Here is a 19,241-nt window from a genome sequence, read left to right as displayed (position 1 = left end):
CACTCAGGCCACATTACCATTCCTGTTCCTCAATGACGCTTTAACTTTTTTCTAAGGCTTGCAATGATTACCTTAATCAAGAAAGGCATAGGGTGTCCAAAACTGTTTTTTTTATTAAAAAAAACCCACTCACACCACACTTCTTATGTTATAAATGTAAATAAGGGAATGACAGAACAGAGATAGGTTTGATGCTTTTTAGATCAATGTTTTGGCTTCAAAACATTGTAAAACAGTTGGAATTTGAAGATAATTTGAAGCTGAAATGTTTAAGTAAAACCACCTTAAACCTATATCTTTTGGTCATTCACTTATTTACATACATTACAAATGAGCAATTCTCAGTATCCTTCTAGTATCCAGTACCGATGTGTTTACAGTGGTACCTCGGTTTATGAACACAATTGGTTCCGGAAGTCTGTTCATAAACTGAAGCGTTCATAAACTGAAGTGAACTTTTCCATTGAAAGTAATGGAAAGTGGATTAATCCGTTCCAGACGGTCCGCAGAGTACTTAAACTGAAGCGTTCATAAACTGAAGCGAACATTCCCATTGGAAGTAATGGAAAGTGGATTAATCCGTTCCAGACGGGTCCGCGGAGTACTTAAACTGAAGCGTTCATAAACTGAAGCATGGGTGTAATTGGTTCCGGAAGTCTGTTCATAAACTGAAGCGTTCATAAACTGAAGAGAACTTTCCCATTGAAAGTGATGGAAAATGAATTAATCCGTTCCAGATGGTTCCACGGTGTTCATAAACCGAAAATTCATAAACCGAGGTGTTCATAAACCGAGGTTCCACTGTACTGTGCTGTTTAGCTGCTTTCACTACCTAAATCTATTTACCTAAATGAAGCTACATCTGTATAAAGCACATCAGATACACACAAACACATTCCAGTCACGGAGGTCCCATGTCAGATATATGACCAACACTTCTTTTGAAAAGGATGTCTACCAACGACCAGTGGCCCTGATGCCACTTTCCAGTCTCCTTTCCTTTCAAACCAGGCCACCTGGTTTCTTATTTTGAAGACTGAACTTTCTCAGAAAAGTGCTAGAATTCCCTTTTTGCCTGAAGGTTCTCAGTGAGCAGGGTCAAGCATTGGACCGCTGACAGAGATCTATGATTTCTTTGACCCATGTTGCTATCACTACGCCTAACATAGTGATGAGTGATGATAGTATTGTCATTGCCACTACTGTCAAGGAGAGCGAAGAAAGAGCAAAGCAGAGAAGACAGGAGATGTAGAGTGCCAGTCTTCCTATATATGGAGCCAGACCTGGCATGGTTAATTAAAAAATTAGCTGAGAATGGTGACTAAGGCCTAACTTCCAGCTCTGCAAATCAAGCTTAGAAGAATGTGTCTATTTTTTTAGATCCTGGCTAGATTCCTTCAAATATCCCTAGGAGTCCCACAGATTCCTATAATTACTAGGATCTGGGAACTACTCAGCAGAATATGAGGAAATTTCTCATTCCTGGTGGCAGCTCCTGTAAAAAGAAAACCACATAATTCTGAGTGTTGGTGTTGGTATTCTTTTGCAAAAACATAGAAAGAAATAACATTGAAACTGCAAGTGCAGTGGTTGATTTGCAACCTTAAATATGTCAGTGTAGCGGCTGTGGTATAACTAGTAATTTCTGCTGTGGACCAAGAATGCTTTATGCCTACAAGGTGAGGGCTGTCTGCCACACGTACCCAGAAAAGTTAAGTGTCTTATTCCTGAACCAGCACAAGCAACAGCTGAAATATGTACACCTTCTTCCCATCCAAATTCCTGCTCCAAGTGAAACAAACAAAAGCAATGCCTCTACCCTGATTCAAGGCAAGTGCAAATACTATTCAGAACAACCATATACATTCTCTTTAAGACCTTATTTAGACACGAGCTGAACCCATCTTCCTGCATTTTCAGTTATCGAACCATCGAATGCATTTTTATATATATTTACTCAAAATATTTGTTGTTTTTCATGCAGATCCCCGCTATCAAACCCTTCTCTGATGGAACTCTTTAAAATCTGCAAATGTGTGGGTGTTGTTGTTTTAAAAAAGGTGTCAGGAAGTTTTATGGTCCTTGGGCTATCCCCAAAGAGCACAAATGAAACACAGGACACAAATAATATAAGTAAAAATCCATCTAAATTCCACTCAGCCCTAACTACCATGTTAAAGCTGACAAACCACAAGGAAGTTCTTGTGCAAATACTATTGCATGTGCTATAGTGCCATGCTTGCAAGTAAAACCATTCTGAACACTGTTTTACTTAGGGTTGCCACATATCTAGAATCTCCCAGAAATAGCCAGTATTCAGCCGTCGTAAACAGCGTCCAGGTGGAAATCTCTGGAATATCTGGGAAAATCTGGCTGTATGGCAGCCCATGTCAGTAGTGTAGATTTTGATGAATGTAAAAAACTCCAGCTTAACAACTTTTTGTGTCCGGATTTTCACTTTTTGAAATACGGCAACCCTATTTTACTTACGAATGTGGCTCAGTTCAAGTCTCAGTGGGGACATGCACCAATATTCAGCTAGGCCAAAAAGGCCCTCCAGCCTTCCCCATTTTTCACACTGATTATTGTTGAATTACATTTTGATATTTTCCATAATGTATTACTTTTATTATTTGCTAGTCATTGCTTTGTTTGCTCACAATATTTGCCTCACTTCTTTGCAATTCAGTTATTTGTTTACACATTCCGCCGCAGCTGATATAGTGCTGTTTATTCTTCTTCATTAGTTTCAGTAGAAATTTTGTCTCTGTGTATCATGTACAGTATCTTGCTGGTCGCTTTCTTTTAATTGCATTATTTCCAGTGTTTGTGTTCCCTTGACGCCACAGCTAAGCTTTCCAATGTCTTCTAAGGACAGCTCTTATCAATACAGGTCTGTTGAACAGTACTGATAATGCTTATTAAATGTTACATTGAAGCTGAAATCTCACACAGCAGGTACCATAAAATCATTACCAGTATGAATATTTTTGCTACCAAGATGATAATGATAAGGGCAATGTCCCAATAGGGGACTTGACACTTATTATTTAATCCTCAAGCCCCCTACAGGTGTCCCTTTCTGGTATCTTTGAATGGCCAATCACAGATGATATAAAAGCTCTGAAATGAACATACATAATAGTCTTAGAAAGGTCTCATGCCACAAGCTGTTTGGTTTTGAGAAGCTTTATGTTATTAATGTAGGAGAAAGTGCAAATACTCCTTGTATATCATGAAGATAACACACACCTTTTGCATGCTCGGATATTTCTTGCCATTTCTATAGCTATCACTGATATAATTTGTTAGAAGGAGAACCACAATCTTCTTCAACGGCCAAAACTCATAAACACTATTCAAAGGTGGCTATGAGGGTTAGAATTGCTTTAATTGGGGATGGCATGCAAATGACTTTTAACAAATCAAAGGTTGCTTCTATCATTCTTCTCCCTTCACTGGTGATGTTTTCAGTTGGACTGGCACACACCAAATTCCTAGGCCTCAGCCCTGTGGTCTTTGGGCGAAAGATCAAATTAAGGCAGAGAAATTTAATTTTATACATGCTCTGCAGAAGATGTGTGGTTGCTTCATTTCTGCCTCTTCCCTTTCCTACAATTTCCAGTGTTGCAAAATTTGTGACCCCCACTTGAGCTTAAGGCATTGAAGGTCGAAGCTTGTGGGACAATATAGCCCTGAATTCTCTGGGGTGAGGCCTTTTAAAGGGCTTTGCCCCCTCCCCTTGCAAGACCTCATGGAATGGTTCCCTCCCACAGGATCCCACGAGAGCCCTGATGTAGAGGTGGAATTCTGTTGCCCTCATTGTGCACCGGGTTATGTGCTGCTGAGCAAAGTCTCTTTGCATGGAATGTGCCCAGAATGAGGCTAATTACTACACTGAAGTTGCAATTCAAAGTGCACTTACTAGCAGTAAACTCCATCAAACACAACTGGACTTCTAAATAAACATGGATAATGTTGGGCTCCAAAAAATCCTCCTCCTGAAAATCATATATCATTTTATAGCACCATTCTGCCAAGGATAAAGGGTAGCATAATTGCCTCAGCATGCAGGTTCTTTTCAAGTTTTCTTCTTAATATTTCTTTGAAGTGGTCAGTTGCATCCACTCAAATGTGAATGACACAAATTCAAAAAGTATTATAGGATCTCTCAGCTAAAACTGAAATAAGATAATTGGCATGCAGTGGGTGTCAAGAAGGATGTATAAAATCTGCAGTCTGTTTCCAGTAGCATGAAATAAATTGCACAATAAATCAATTTTTATGGATGCCAATGACTTGCAACATTTCCAGTTTTAAAAATTAATTGCTGAAATAATGAACATTCTCCCCAAAAAACCTCTCTTTGAACAGTCAGCTTGATTAATTCCTTGAAATGAAATGTTGTTGACATATAAAATATTCCTAACTTGATGTTTTGGTATTCTGATTGGAGAACACCTGCTTTATATAGCCAAGGGTTTTTCCCCCTCTCATACACACTTCACACACATTTTTCCTTTTGCAAAAAGGTTCCAGGGTGTGGTCAGAAAGCAGATGATGTATACTGAAGCTAAGTAGGACTGGGCTTAGTTAGTACCTAGATAGGAGTCTACTTGGGTAGACATCCAGCATCACACAAGCAGATGCCTGCTCACAAGATTTCATTCCTTCCTCTCCTCCCCCCCAGAACCTGCATCTCTCCAAATCTGTTTCAGGTGGTCCCCAAACCTTCCTGAACAGATTTGGGGGGGTATGCAAGGGACTTCAGGGATAGGGCAGGTGAGATACAAAATAAAAATGTCAGCTGAGATACCTAGCATCAGAAATTGAATCCTGTTTCTAATAACAGGCTACATTTGCAAGCAAGATTTTTTAAATATTTGTCTAGTTCTGTCCATGATTTGCCCAGGCACACAAATATATGGTGTGACTGCACGTCTTGATTACACAAAGACGATTTGCCAGCATATCAAACAGATAGGTTACGGATAATCACCAGAACTGCATAGCTTGTGCATTACAACACTGCAATCCTTATCCTTACAAATGAAATGGTCTTTCAGAAATTGTAATGCTACTTGCTGTGTAAACTCTTTTCAAGATCAGACAGTTTAAAAGTGTGTGCATATGAAAATCATGGGATTAGTAGTGTTGATTTGCATTTCCTTTAAGAAGCTCACAGCTTAATACATTCAATGTCTAACTCACTCTTTATTGGTTTTGAGGAACATCTAAAGCAACAAACATGGTGTTTAGATTGGAGCATGACTCCCTGTGAAATATTCATGTCACTTTCAAAGATAGAGACTTTGAATGAGCCATAATGGTTCACATAAAACAGTTAGGTGGGTTAAATTAAGTTACATGCAATATTCTAAAGTACCTTCTATCTGCACCTTGTTCTGCTGAATTAACCTCTGAATACACTTTAGTTCTGCATAGCAGTATGGCCAAAGCTATACTAGGTCATTTGCTTGGTATGCTGGTTTGTTAACTCACTTGAGTTAGAATAAACCAGTCCCCTGAATTCATAGGGGAGGAAAGTTGATGCAAAAGCACTGGCTTGTGTTTTGATTATACAATGGTACCTCTGGTTAAGAACTTAATTCGTATCGGAGGTCTGTTCTTAACCTGAAAGTGTTCTTAATCTGAAGTACCACTTTAGCTAATGGGGTCTCGCGCTGCTGCGGCGCGATTTCTGTTCTCATCCTGAAGCAAAGTTCTTAACCCAAGCTGCTATTTCTGGGTTAGCGGAGTCTGTAACCTGAAGCATCTGTAACCTGAGGTACCACTGTACACAATTTTGCCTTTAGGCATGATCCCTGCATAAATTGAGGGCTTACTGTATACATTTTTGCAAAACAAATTACCCTAATATAATGCATCCTTGTGTGTTATTTTCACAAATATATGCTTTCTCCCCACACACATTATGTGGCTGTTGCAAAATTCAGAGAAGGGCAAATTTTGAAGGATGGCTGATTCAGTGTGCGTATTGTTTCAGACAGAGTGAATTAGGAGGTTCATCTTTAAATGCAAACTTACTTCAATTTCTCCCTATGTAGGACTTAACCACTGTGGCTAGTAGCCACTGATAAACATATTTTTCATGAATTTGAAACCATCCAAACTCTTCTAAAACCATCCAAACTTGACCTCTGGCTGCATACATTTCCAAAGAAAAGTGCAGAGAAATCACAATGATGTTGTGAGTAGAATTGTGTCTTCAGTATACAGAGAAAGCCAACAAGTGGAGTACATGGTGAGGTCAACTTAAGGAAACCTGACTTAAGGAAACCTAGTGGTGCTAGCGCTAAGGAAACTGGAATGTGGAACTCATTCTTTAGACTAATGATAACTTGTTGAAAGATGGGGTTAAGGTTAATACTGAATAGCGGAGGGAAAATAGAAAATGAGGTGAAGAAAGAGAAATGGTTAAGTAGAGAAGTTTCAGTTATTATGATTTCACTAATTTGCTGGAGAGAAAATATTTGAACTGTCAGTGCTGACGGCAGGGAGGCACCACGATCACTTCGGAAATCCCTTTTTGTTCAGTGTAATTACATACTGAAGACAACAGAATATGATTTCCGGTGCATGATATTTTTGTGTGTAACATTTACTCTCCAATCTTAAGATTTGCTGCTCCAATAAACAAGTGCTTAGACTGTCGTGCTATGCCAGCACGGCGATAAAAACCAGGATGTTGGTTGGCATTTTTGCAAGAATATTATTTTTCCATGGGAAGCTGACATAGCAGCACCGATATTTGGGACTGGGGAAGCACTGATAATATATGGCTGGTGTGTGTACATATACACTTCCTTTTATGTAATGAGACAGAAAGGCAAGGGTTAAACAATTCTTTCCCATGAAAAAACATGCACTCTTTTTTCACACAACTCTTATAGTGACCATATGAGGATTGTAGCCAACTATGTTGTACTCAGAGTAGATTCCATGGCCATTATTTTCAATGGGTCTACTCAGAGCATGACTAATGTTGGCTCCAACCCTTTGTTTCTTTAAGGTCCCTGAGGAAGTCAAAAACTGAAGAGAGGTACTAACCAGTGATGTTGCAGTGATAAACTGCAACTACTGTATGTTGAGGCTTCTGAATAAACTTGCACTGCATTGTTCTATTAAATTTTTAAAGACCTTCCCCATTCTGGAATAAGTTTTAGCAGAACTTTCAACAGACTCATGGGGGGGGGGGCTTGGCTAAATGTGATTATTCCAATGTGCTGCTGCTGCTGCTGCTGCTCTAACTGGGGCTTTGGAGTTTTGGTATTTTAAACTGTTTGGGGGCTTAAAGGCAGGTTAAATATATAAAGAGAAATGCATACATAAATAAACATACTGCAGCCTATGTTAATCTTGTGTACTAAGGAGCTTATACAAATGAGGTAAGCTAATTCAATTGTCAATCACCTTTTGCAAACATCAGTTAAATTAATTTAATTGAAAGTAAGTCCTATTCATTTCAAAGGACTTTAGTTTATTTCCAAGTTAAATCTATTTAGGATTGCCACTAGCTACTTGCTTAAACAGCCCAGAGTACAGTAAGTTGCCTTTGTTAATTACGTTGCAGGTTATAAATCCTTCAATCAGTCTTCCTGATACATTTTGATGAACCACAACTAGTGGAAACAGATAGTTTTAAAGCGATTTAAGGCCTGATTCCATGAGCTGGCACAGCAGGAAATGAGTATTTAAACTGGGTGTCCACTGCACTGGAATAATGGCATGATGACTTTGCACCAATGTCACAAAAAGACATATAGCATAATGGCATTCCCAAGCAGCCAACTTGAAACTTGCTGTTGCACCCTTGGGAAACATTGTGCCAGGGGCTCTGAAAGGTGGAGAGGACACACTAAGCAGATGTGCATGCCTCATATTTGATGCTTAATTTCTGTGAACTGTTTGCACCACTCAGCGTAGAGAAGTTCGTTCCCCTAGTTGAATTAACAGCAAACAAACTGAATCTTCTTCAGTCACCGGATCACCATGCAAGTCTTTTAAAACCAAGAGCAAAGCATGCATTTGTTGGTCCCTTGTTGCATGCTGCAATATTGCTTCTCAGTCCCGTTACTCTACAGTATTGTAATATTGACAGTTCTATGCCCCATCTGACACCTAATGGGCCAGGTGGAATCGCAAGGTAGCCAAGCTGCTTCAAGACTAGAGACCAAGGAAATCACATTTTCAAGTGTTGTGACAGCCGCATTTATCTTTTAGGAACTTTTATGCCAAAGTTTTAAAATAAAAGTTAGAATAGCTGTTGTTCTGTCTCTTCCCTACGCATAGCTCTTTCAGCCGTATTATAACATTCCAGACTCACCAGGTGACCCAGATTACCAGACAGAGTCCTGGTAGCCTGGGCTTTGCTCAGCAATGGCATAACTAGAAAGACCAGAGCTGAATGGGACATACCACCACGTCAACATGCAATCAGAATGCAGGCCAAAAGAACTTGCTTTGCAAAGGTGTATTTTTCTAAAATTTGAGGTCCGGAAAGCCTGAGATTTTATAACAATGAGCTGTTGCAAACACTGAGGATGGTGGATGGAGTCTGCCACCTGACTGAAAGCCAAACATTGGGCTATTAGCACTTCTGTTGAAAACATGGCTGCTATTCAGTTGTGAACCCTGAAAATGCAATTGTCAACATCACTACGGTATCTGAGACACAATTTCTCATTTGAAATAAGATTTGAACAGGATCTGGACAACAAAAGTGGAAAACATTCGATGGAATGTGGCTATGACTAGACTGAAGAATAATAAAGTTACCTTTCAAGTAACAATTTGCAAAATTCACCTCCTAGCTGAGCCATGGTACTGGGGCAAGGGGTATTCAAGCACATATTGGTAAAGTTAATGGAATTTAGTGCTTTACCTTTGCAAGTCACCTTTAATTTATCACTCCCACATCAAATCTGTTAGGAGCACCAATCATTAACCTCCTCCTGCTTAAGTGCATCCATCACTCCTCAATACATTTATCATTATTCTCAGTGAAGCCACCATCATCCTTCAGATCACTGCAGCTATTAAATTGCTACACATTAGGACATAAGAACCCAAATTATTTCATAAAAATCTGAAAGTACAGCAACACCTAGAGGTCTGTTTGAATTATAAAAGGAAATAAATCACCTCTGACCTAGATTCTGTCTTTAAATGCCCGTAGATTATTAGTGGAGACATAAGAACTCTTCACTAGGTTCGTGCCCAGCATTGTTTAATGAAACATTAATGAAACATTGATAGTCCTTAGGTGACCTTAGCATTGCAGTTTAAGGAACCTCTTAATGACGTTTCAGGTACTTCACATCATTGTGACTAACACACTCAGCAAGCACAGGTTATGTTAAATACCTAAGTTATGAACATGCTGAATGCAGTTAATCTACCCAATGCCTTACTGATTCACTCTTAAAACAATACTGTGTGGACACATGACCATTCAAGGAAGCCATGCCAAGATGGAGCGTGTGCTAAGAGCTAGCAAACGTGGGGTTTCTCTGAAGATGGAATCAGGTTTTTCCTTTTTGCTCCACAAACAGTAAGAAAGGTTCCCATGCTCACTTTCGGTGGGGCTCTTTACTGACAAGATTCCAGCCTGACGGAAAGAGATTCCAGCCTGACGGAATGTCACATTGCCACTTCAGGAAGTGCTGGCAGTATGGAACATACCACAAGGCTCCCACTGTGTGTGTGTACAGGCAGCTCTCTGTTTACAAGGGGGTTATGTTCCAGGGCACTGCACACTTCCATGAAATCACATATAATTGAAACCCATTGAAAAAGCCTGCGAACACCCCATTCTGCCCCCACCCCACCCCCTAGAAATTCTGCCATTTAAGTGACATTTCAGTGACATCTTTATGATCTTTCTGGCTCATTTCTGGGTTCAACGTGATGCGCATACACACAGTCGCACACAGATTGAACGCACATAAACTGCCTGTATTGTATGTTTTATGATATACATATATGTAATGAATGCCTAGTATACACTAGAGATTTCCTAAAGTAACTAGATACCTACACAACAAAGCATATAAGTATATAATAATATTTATGTTTTACAACTTGTAAAATTATGCTGCAGAAATATAATACCACAGGGGCCTTGACTCAGTTAAATGTAAAAATATACAGGAGGCGGAGGTCTGCATATAATTTTGTGTATAATTTGTGTTTAATTAATAGGGTTAAAAAAACAGATATAAGTGGACATTTAAAATGGACTTGTCCTCCAGTCCTAACTATGAGGACTCTGATTTGTCATAAACCAGAGGCATGCAGGGAAAATACAAACAAAGCACCCCAGGGTATAAGAGTGCCACATATTTAAAAGATAGGCATCTGACAAATCCTTTCCTAAGACTTCTTTGTCAAATAAAAGGCAAAAAAGCTGAACACATGAATATATGCTGTTGTGAACTAGGTGGTGGCAGGGGTACTGCAGTTGTTCACTTTTGCTAGCTTCTTTGCCCTTGATAAACATGAATCAAACAGCCTAAGGCAAGAGGAAGACACTGTGTGTGATAATCCTCATTTCCTCTTCACTCCGCCACAAAGTCCGAACTTGTTCATGTTCAGCAAAGTATTGTCTTGATCAGATCCCCAGTTAGATGTATACACAAACACACAGCAAATACTGCCTCGAGCAACACATCATTTTCTCACTGCTTGCTCCTTCCCTGATTCATTCCTCAAAACTCGAGCCACCCCCTTTCTTCCAAATGTGAAATTAAATACACTTACCAGTTTCTGCTAAGTAACTTAAATGCTGGTAGCAACATTTTCAACCAAGGAGTAACCCGCTTGAGGACACCTGTGTCAGACATTGAAAGAGTGAAAGAAGGCTTGTTTTCTTAACCAAAGTCATAAAAGTGTTATGAATCTGAGGGTGCAAGACACCCTAAATTCTGCATTACGTAATATTAAAGCTAGGAAATAGCCAGACATGTGTATTTAGGATAGACTAGGCATACACAAACTTGGCCCTCCAGATGTTTTGGGACTACAACTCCCATCATCCCTAGCTAACAGGATCAGTGGTCAGGGATGATGGGAATTGTAGTCCCAAAACATTTGGAGGGCCGAGTTTGCCTATGCCTGGGATAGACCAAGAGGTGGCTGAACCTTTTTAGACCTTGCTAATATTTTAATTAAGCATTAGAGGCAGATGGGGCTTGTCAACCTGAGAAGACGGACCATGTAGGAGAAGGAAAACTGATCCCAAGTCTTTGCTGCTTTGTGGCTATACTCATTCATGGAAAGAGGATTCAGGAGTAAACCCTAAAGAAAAATTCATACCCGCTCCCTTGCAGGACATCATCAGGAGAAGAAATGGCTAAGGGGTAAACCCTATACAAATCTGGAGTGGAGTCCCTAAGACAGTTGGATGGTGTATTGTATGCCTCTTTCCAGCAACTTGTGCACCCAAGCTGGGGCTAAATATATTGTGCTGCTTTCCTTTGGACCACATCAGCAAGGCCAACAGGGGCACACTGTCATCTGGGCAGCCAAGGACCTCCATACATACTTGCCTAGGCTTGTGCCCTGGAAAAGTCACTTCAGTTTGACTTCACCCCTGGAGGTGCACCCCCAAAAGAGCTAATTAAGCCAGGACTGACCTCCTGTGTGAGGTGTTAGTCTTGGATAATGGGTCATTAGCACTACAGGGATCAAAGATACTCACCATAGAAAACAAAGAGGTAGGGCCTCTTTTGACTCAGAGATAAAAGTCAAGAGCTTATAGAAGGGAAGGGGAAGCAATGTGGGCAGAAGTTTAGTGCAGAGTGTTAGGAGTAGGAAGCAGTGGACTTGAGAAACAGAGGCAAAGAGCAATGTTTGAGAACGATAGTTGGGGTCTGCTTAAATCTAAGTCTGCTGTGGCTATGGAAGAACCCAGAACTTCTTGAGATATGAATGTTGTGGGCCCCTCTGACATAGGTTCAGGTTGTATATATGTGTACATAAACCATATATCATAAAGACACCACAGTCTCCGCTGTGTTTCCCAAGGAAACTCAGAAACCGGAGCATAAAGTGTGCCCAGAGCTCCTGGAATCTCACACTGCTATGGAGATTTGGGGATGGTGCAGAACAACAGTATATCACAAGAATGGAATATGCAATTGATATAGGTTCTAATTTCTGGTGGGGAGGTTAGATTTGAAATTAAACCATATTTTCTCAAGTACTGTATATCTAGAATAATTCACATTAATATATGAAAACAGGAGGTTTCCAATGAGTCTTTGTCATTGATTCCTCTGATATTGAAAAGATCCTAGATCGACCCCAGCACTGCTTACCTTTAGATCTCATGTGCTTGTACCAAAGGGGTATACTGCTTAACAGGGTACTAGGTTTTAAAACAGGAGTGGGAACCCAAGAGCCTTTCAGATGCTGTTAGATACAACTCCCGTCATTCCTGACCATTGACCATGTGGGTTGGGGCTGACAGGAGTTGGAGTCCAACAACATCTGGATCTCCAGAGGTTCCCATATATGCAAAGGTGCTTCATTTAGCTTAAATGGCTTAAGAAGCCAACTTCTGCCACAGTATAAGATGCTGGGAGCAGAGATTGATTGAAAAGCAGTCTTTTGCTCACCCTGAAACAAAGACACATTATGGGGAAGGGGTAGCAAAAATTGCTTTCCATTTTTTCACTGCAGTTTTGGATCCACCACCCCCCTTGCTTGTATGATGAATCTTTTGGGAGTAATCCACTTATACTGACAAATCTATCAGACAAAACGAAGCAAGGAAAAGTACTTGAATCCTTCTTACCATAGAGATAGTGACAGAAAAATATTTTAATTTGAATATTCCACGGTAGAAATGTACAGGTAGGCCTGTACAAATCACAAAGTGAAAATTGTATGCCAGCCAGAGTTGTTCAGGGAATGTAGTTATTTTCATCATTTTCATTTAAGACTAAGAGTTAAATTAAAATTATGCCTAGATGCATGATCAGTTTAACGCAGTTATAAAGGTACCACTTATACTGTTGACATTTCATGACTAGTATTGAAGGAGGTTTTTGTTTTGTTTTTCAAACTCAAACAAACCAAAACCATTATGCATGTGATCATTTGGAGGCCTTTTTTTAAAAAAAGTATTTTGGTGATTTATAAATTACACAACTGAAATAACTATTTTTTAAAAAAAAACCCAACCTAAACAATTCAGGTATTCCTATCAATCATGTGACCTAAAATGCAGCCTTAAAAATACTTTTAAAAAACAAGTGTTTCAGGTCATTAGTCAATAATGTGCACAGCTGCCTTTAGGGGTTTGGAGAGAAAATTAAATCAGCTGAGTTATTTCATTTACAAAAGCACCTGCTGTGCAAAAATAATTTTCATCAAAAATTTAATATTGCAGTAGGCTTGCTTAGCAGCCTCATTGTTATAATACACTGTGATGGCTTCAAAGGTCCATTATTTGCTAGTGTCCATTATGCTTACAATTGCCATGCTAAGCAATGCCGAAGAGGATTTTGGCATGCAAGATCGGAAAGGGTAGCTCAGGAGAATGGGATGCCCAAGACCCATAGTTGTAATTCTGTGTACGCAAGGGAGCTTTCAAATGTTTCAGGTTCCAAAACAGCACCTTCACCTTCCCAACCACATGGCAAACTGGTTTGAAACTGAGGAAACTTTTACAAGCAGTTTTTCAGCAGGCGTGTTGCTCAAGTTTTTTTGTGGGGTTTTTTTTTGGGGGGGAGGAGAGGCTGCCCAATCTAAATTTGCACACAAAACCTTGAGGTTTCTTGAGAAGAGCTCAGTCCAGAGACCTACACCTCACTATTCTCCTGTCCCCAGCTGAATAAACGTAATTTTCTAAGAGTTATGTAATTCCCCCCCCCAAAAAAAGGCTCAACAAGCTTTGGATCTGGACTTTCACTTTTTGAAATGTGGCAACCCTACCATTACAACACTCGGCCATGTCCTGTTTATATGTGTGCTTTGCAACACAATGTTTTAGAATGGCATGATACTTATGTATCAAGATAAAACACTGGTTACCAACTTAGCTTGTTTCCATTTGAGAGAAAGAAACAGATGGAGTTGCATGTTCAGACCCAGAGACCTCCCCCCTAAATAAAAACACATTTGACTCAAATTTTAGTTTTGGTTTTGGCAGAATTTAGGCCACAACGTTATTGATTACAGAAAAGTGAGTGGTTGGCATAGGCTCTGGTTCGACTAGCTCCCTGCAGTCTTGCAGGTAGCGCTAACCCAGAGCTCTATCATAGGTCAGCCAAGGGTAAACGTCTGAGGTAGTTGAAAAGCCCAGGAACAGACTCTGCTCACTCCCCAGATGCTACCCTGGACTCAGGCACGGGCACAACCCCCTTTCAAACCAAGTTGAGTCCCTGGATTCCTTTAACGGAATACCCTTCACATAGGGATGGCGAGACCGTTCTCCCATCCCTATCACCTGAACCAGTGCCTATCCACAACCTTACAAGTTGTGATGATTTGCTACGCGGCAGGTGAAACCCAAATGGCAACAGCCAATCAGCCAAGTGGGGGAAATTCCTGTCGTGCCCCTGTCCCAATGACAGATGACACACAATGGCATAGCAAGGTCAATAACAAAATGCCCTAAAAGTAGGGAGAGGTGGGCGGGTGTTCTGATGCACGAGCCACAAGAGGAAGCTCTGGGTCACGTGCATATATAGGTCCCTTGATCCATTTAGACTGCATCCCATTGGCCAGATTAAACCCAGCAATGAGGGACCTACCAATCAGGTGTTGTTGCTATTTAATAAACCCACCCACAACCAGGAGGTCAGTTACCAGGTCTCACCGCAACATGTGCCCTCTTTTAGGGAGGACATGCTGTGAAGAGTCTAGTGGCTGCTATGTAAGGAGTGGGAAGGCATGCTATAGATTGGAATAGACATCTAGGGACACCAGGAGGTTGAATACAAAAGAGCCCTGGTAAAGCCATTTCCTGGTTGGAAGCTACAGCTGTCAGTCACAAAACTGTGTGACCTGTTTCCCTCCCTCTCGCCAGTCATTTTCCTTTCAAGGAATAGTTTATCTCTCCAAATGTCCAAAGTAAGTCCAAAGCATTAAGAGCAGCTCAGTTTGCTTTGAACCACTTTTGGACTCTGAAGTGGGTTGCTTGCTTTATTGATTTCTATTTTTATTTGGAAAAGGTATAGGCTGCTAAACATGCAGGCCTGAGAATATTACTTTCAAGCCTGCAACACAAGCAGTGGCTGGAAGCTCAACTGAACCAGTTGAAGATAGTAATATGTGTGTGATGCAGAACAATTATTCAGATTTGCAGTACAAGAAGATGTGATTGTATATAATCAACTGTGTGACAGACTTTTATTTTCAATCCCTTTCCTAATAATTCTTCCTATTGACCTGGCCCTTTTTATTGTCTCAGGACACGGAGCTGACATTACATGTCTACTTTTTATTATATAGGCATAATGCTTCCCTCAGGTAAACTAAAACCAAACCAAACATTCACCCTAATGTATATATCTTGCGTACATTTTGTACGCCTTTGGACCAGCTGAACACCAATGTTTATGGTATACCATATGCCACTAAAAGGTATTGCTGCAAAGGACTGAGAAAGAGAAATCCTGGGAATCAAGCCAGAGCTGGTTCAGCGTGAACTCTGTATCTTGCTACAGAATATTTGGAATTACACTTCTGCTCCCTGACATCAACAAACTACTACATTACAGGCAAAAATGACAGGCCTGTGAAGTTTGTTTTTTGCAAGTAACCAGTCATTTTAACGATTGTCCTGTACTGCTTTTAGTGTGTGTGTGTTTTACATTTGCTATACACTATCCAGGCATTTTATTAAATATATAAATAAATACATAAATCAAACCCTGTCCAGATTCATAACATCGCAAAACCAACTTGTTCTTTAAGATACTCAGATAAGGCCCTTCTTCACCTGTAGAAGAGGTGCATTATGCCTCTATAAAGGAGAGAACCTTTTCAGTCTTTGTGCCTTGACTTTAGAATACTCTTCCAGAGTGACATTGGGCCCTTTTGGGTGCCAGTTTAAGATTTATTTTATTTGTCCAGGTTTATATTTTTTATAAAAAAAATACTATATTGTTTTAGCTGGTTGTATACTTTGTTACTCTGCAGATTTTATGTTGCTTCTGTTCATCACCATCAATGTAATCTCTAAACCAGCCCAAAGCCTGATGAGGGACTGCTGCATGTGTCGTAATTACTGCTCCACCAACCAACAGAGAAGCACCAGGATGCTCTCAGTATTGCTGTAGAGGGACAAATCAAAGTGTCAGGGCATGTCAAAGTGACCAGGAATTCACAGGATTCCAAGGATCTCATTCCATCATTCCCCCAGCATAAAATGGATCCCAAAGCGATGCCAGCCTTAGACCTGACATATTTAATTATTTTCCATTGATCACAATGGAAAAGAAAATAGAACAAAAGTTGTGGCTGCAAAATAGGTTTACTTGGCAGGTACTTACCTGCTATTAAATTCAAAGTCAATTCACATTGGCAATCTCTGTATACAAATGGAGAAAACAGGTATTGCATCTTAAATCGATTCAATTGGGAAGCATGGTAGCCTGACCTTTCAGCACCTAAACTGTAAGACTGGTAAAATAAAAAAATTCCTTCAGTAGCACCTTAAAGACCAACTAAGTTTTTATTTTGGTATGAGCTTTCGTGTGCATGCACACTTCTTCAGATACAGTGAAATGGAAGTTTCCAGGCACTTATGTAGAGAAGGGGTGGGGAGGGGTGGGGATGGGGAGGGGGGATCACTCAGAAGGGTGGTGGAAATGGGTGATTGACTGACTGATAGCTGTTGATGACCGCAAACGACTGCAAATGGTTTTGCATGAAAAAGCAAGGGTTGAGATGGCTGAAGATCGCTTATCATGTATAATGAGATAAGAACCCGATATCTCTGTTCAAACCAGGTCCCTCCATGGTTTTGAGCTTGGTGATAAGTTGCAATTCAGCAACTTCTCTTTCCAGTCTATTTCTGAAATTCTTTTGTAGTAAGACAGCTACTTTGAGATCTTGTATAGAATGTCCTGGGAGATTGAAGTGTTCTCCTACTGGTTTTTCTGTCTTCTGGTTCCTGATGTCAGATTTATGTCCATTTATCCTTTGGCGTAGGGTTTGGCCTGTTTGTCCAATATAGAGAGCTGAAGGGCACTGTTGTAAGACTGGTAGTCATTGCAGTGAGACTCTCTCTCTCTCTCTCTCTCTCTCTCTCTCTCTCTCTCTCTCTCTCTCTCTCTCTCTCTCTCTGTGTGTGTGTGTGTGTGTGTGTGTGTGTGTTGAAATGATTTATAAGCTATGCAGAATTTGATGAAAAGTTAAGATAGGGAATATTAGTACAGCTGTCCTTTCTCTCCTAAATTGTCTGTGAATAAATTACACACCGATGGCTCATTAGGCACAGGGTGTAAGCTTGTTTTTAATGAGTAACAAATCCCCCTGCTACTTCCTACTCTATGCATCATAAAAATGTAAACAAGTATCCATTAAAATATATGGAACACTCAGTGACATTCATAGTTGATTTTGTTCATCTTTATACAAAATTTCTGTACAGATGGCACCCAAATCCACCACAACTAGAATCCAGGATTTAGCTGAGGTAGAACAATTTCCTGATGGGAAATGGAATCTGAAATAATAATAATAATAATAATAATAATAATAATAATAATAATAATAATAAATTATTATTATTTATACCCCACCCATCTGGCTGTGTTTCCCCAGCTACTCTGGGCGGCTTCCAACAGAAAAATAAAATCCAATAATTTATTAAACCTTAAATACCTCCCTAAACAGGGCTGCCTTCAGATATATTCCATTAACCTCTAGGCATAGTCCAGCAATACCATCTTTGCACAATCCTAGCCTCAACTAGCCTTCAGTTTACATGCCCAGAAGCCTAAGAACCTATCAGTAACAAGATCCTCTTGGATCCCTATTTTCTAGACATGGGACAAGTGGCAGTACAGTATGGAAGTCTTTTGAAAGCAGCTTTCCAACCTTCTGCACCTTAAGTAATAATGGTGGGAAGCAGCAGATGTCCAGATTGCTAGCAAATGCTCTTGTATTACAGTTTACATTTGCCAATACACTTCCACTGACACAAGCAGTGTCATTTTCTGGTAATGTTTGGAATTAGTCCCTTGGGTCACCAATTCCCAGGCATTATCAGATGATAAGTCAGAAACAGTGATTACTTAAATATTTTTCAAATCCTAGGACACTCCGAAAAGGATACAATTTGCAGCCATGGGAGTCTTATTATGGTGTTATCCATACAGATACTGCCAAGGGTGAGTTATTTGGAGGAAGCTTAGAGATGGCCAGATCAGTCTTATTTCTCATCTGTGTCAGTACTGTATGTATTCATTCATAATCTGTTCTATCCTATTTTTGCATCAAACTGTAATTAAAAGGGGGGGGGAACTACATGAAAATTCACATTCGTTAGAATGTGGGTTTTTTGCACACCTTAAATGGACATTTTTATACACATTTCGATTCATTGTTTTAACCAAGAATTGTAGGGCAAGATTCAGAGAAGTGTGAAAGTGTGAGAGGGAGGCGATAATTGCATTCTGATCCATGAATTTGTCTGGAAGTGTGGCACATGTCAATTCACTTAGAAAGGTGAACCAAATGAAATCATTAAGCAGCACTAGAAAAATGGCAACTTCATTAATGAAGACCTTTTTCTGCCCGTGTCTATGGTCAGACAGCTATATGGTCACACTCTTAGAAAACCAGGCACCCTCCCATCCCCAAACCCCACCTGGCTTTACTAGCACCTTCATGATGGGTTGAAAGTTGTCAGTATCACTACAACACCTTTTACATGTGTTTCAAGGCAATTTACCAGCTAAAGACAGATTTAGAACAGTACAGAAACCAAATGAACACCTAAGGCACAACTCTGTTTATTTAGCTGTAAAGGTTTGGGGTGAGGGTACAGAATCCAGAAGGCTTATTTTAAAAAATCAGATTATATTCAGACATTCGTGGACTGTGAATGTTTGACAACTAACCTACTGTGAATCATAATTCTATGCTACTTTTCTGGTTAAATGTGCAGGGAAACAGAAATGATGGCTGCTAGTACCTGGAATTATCCCTGGCAACTACTGAAGCAGTGGTCTAGATGCAGGGTTATGTCTTGGCTAAAG

At 40.0% G+C, this 19,241-nt stretch overlaps 1 long non-coding RNA gene across 2 annotated transcripts in view; it reads right to left on the bottom strand.

Annotated features, from left to right (window-relative positions):
• Nucleotides 1–19,241, bottom strand: part of LOC132591889 (uncharacterized) — a 242,124-nt gene that overhangs the window by 25,766 nt on the left and 197,117 nt on the right. For both annotated transcript variants that reach the window (XR_015949303.1, XR_015949304.1), the window contains one exon: nucleotides 10,783–10,852. This is a non-coding gene — a long non-coding RNA (uncharacterized LOC132591889). The remainder of the gene's footprint in view (nucleotides 1–10,782; nucleotides 10,853–19,241) is intronic.

The sequence above is a fragment of the Zootoca vivipara genome, chromosome 3, assembly GCF_965207765.1.
Source record: "Zootoca vivipara chromosome 3, rZooViv2.hap1.1, whole genome shotgun sequence".
Classification (NCBI taxonomy): domain Eukaryota; kingdom Metazoa; phylum Chordata; class Lepidosauria; order Squamata; family Lacertidae; genus Zootoca; species Zootoca vivipara.
This window is presented reverse-complemented; position numbering and strand designations above follow the sequence as displayed.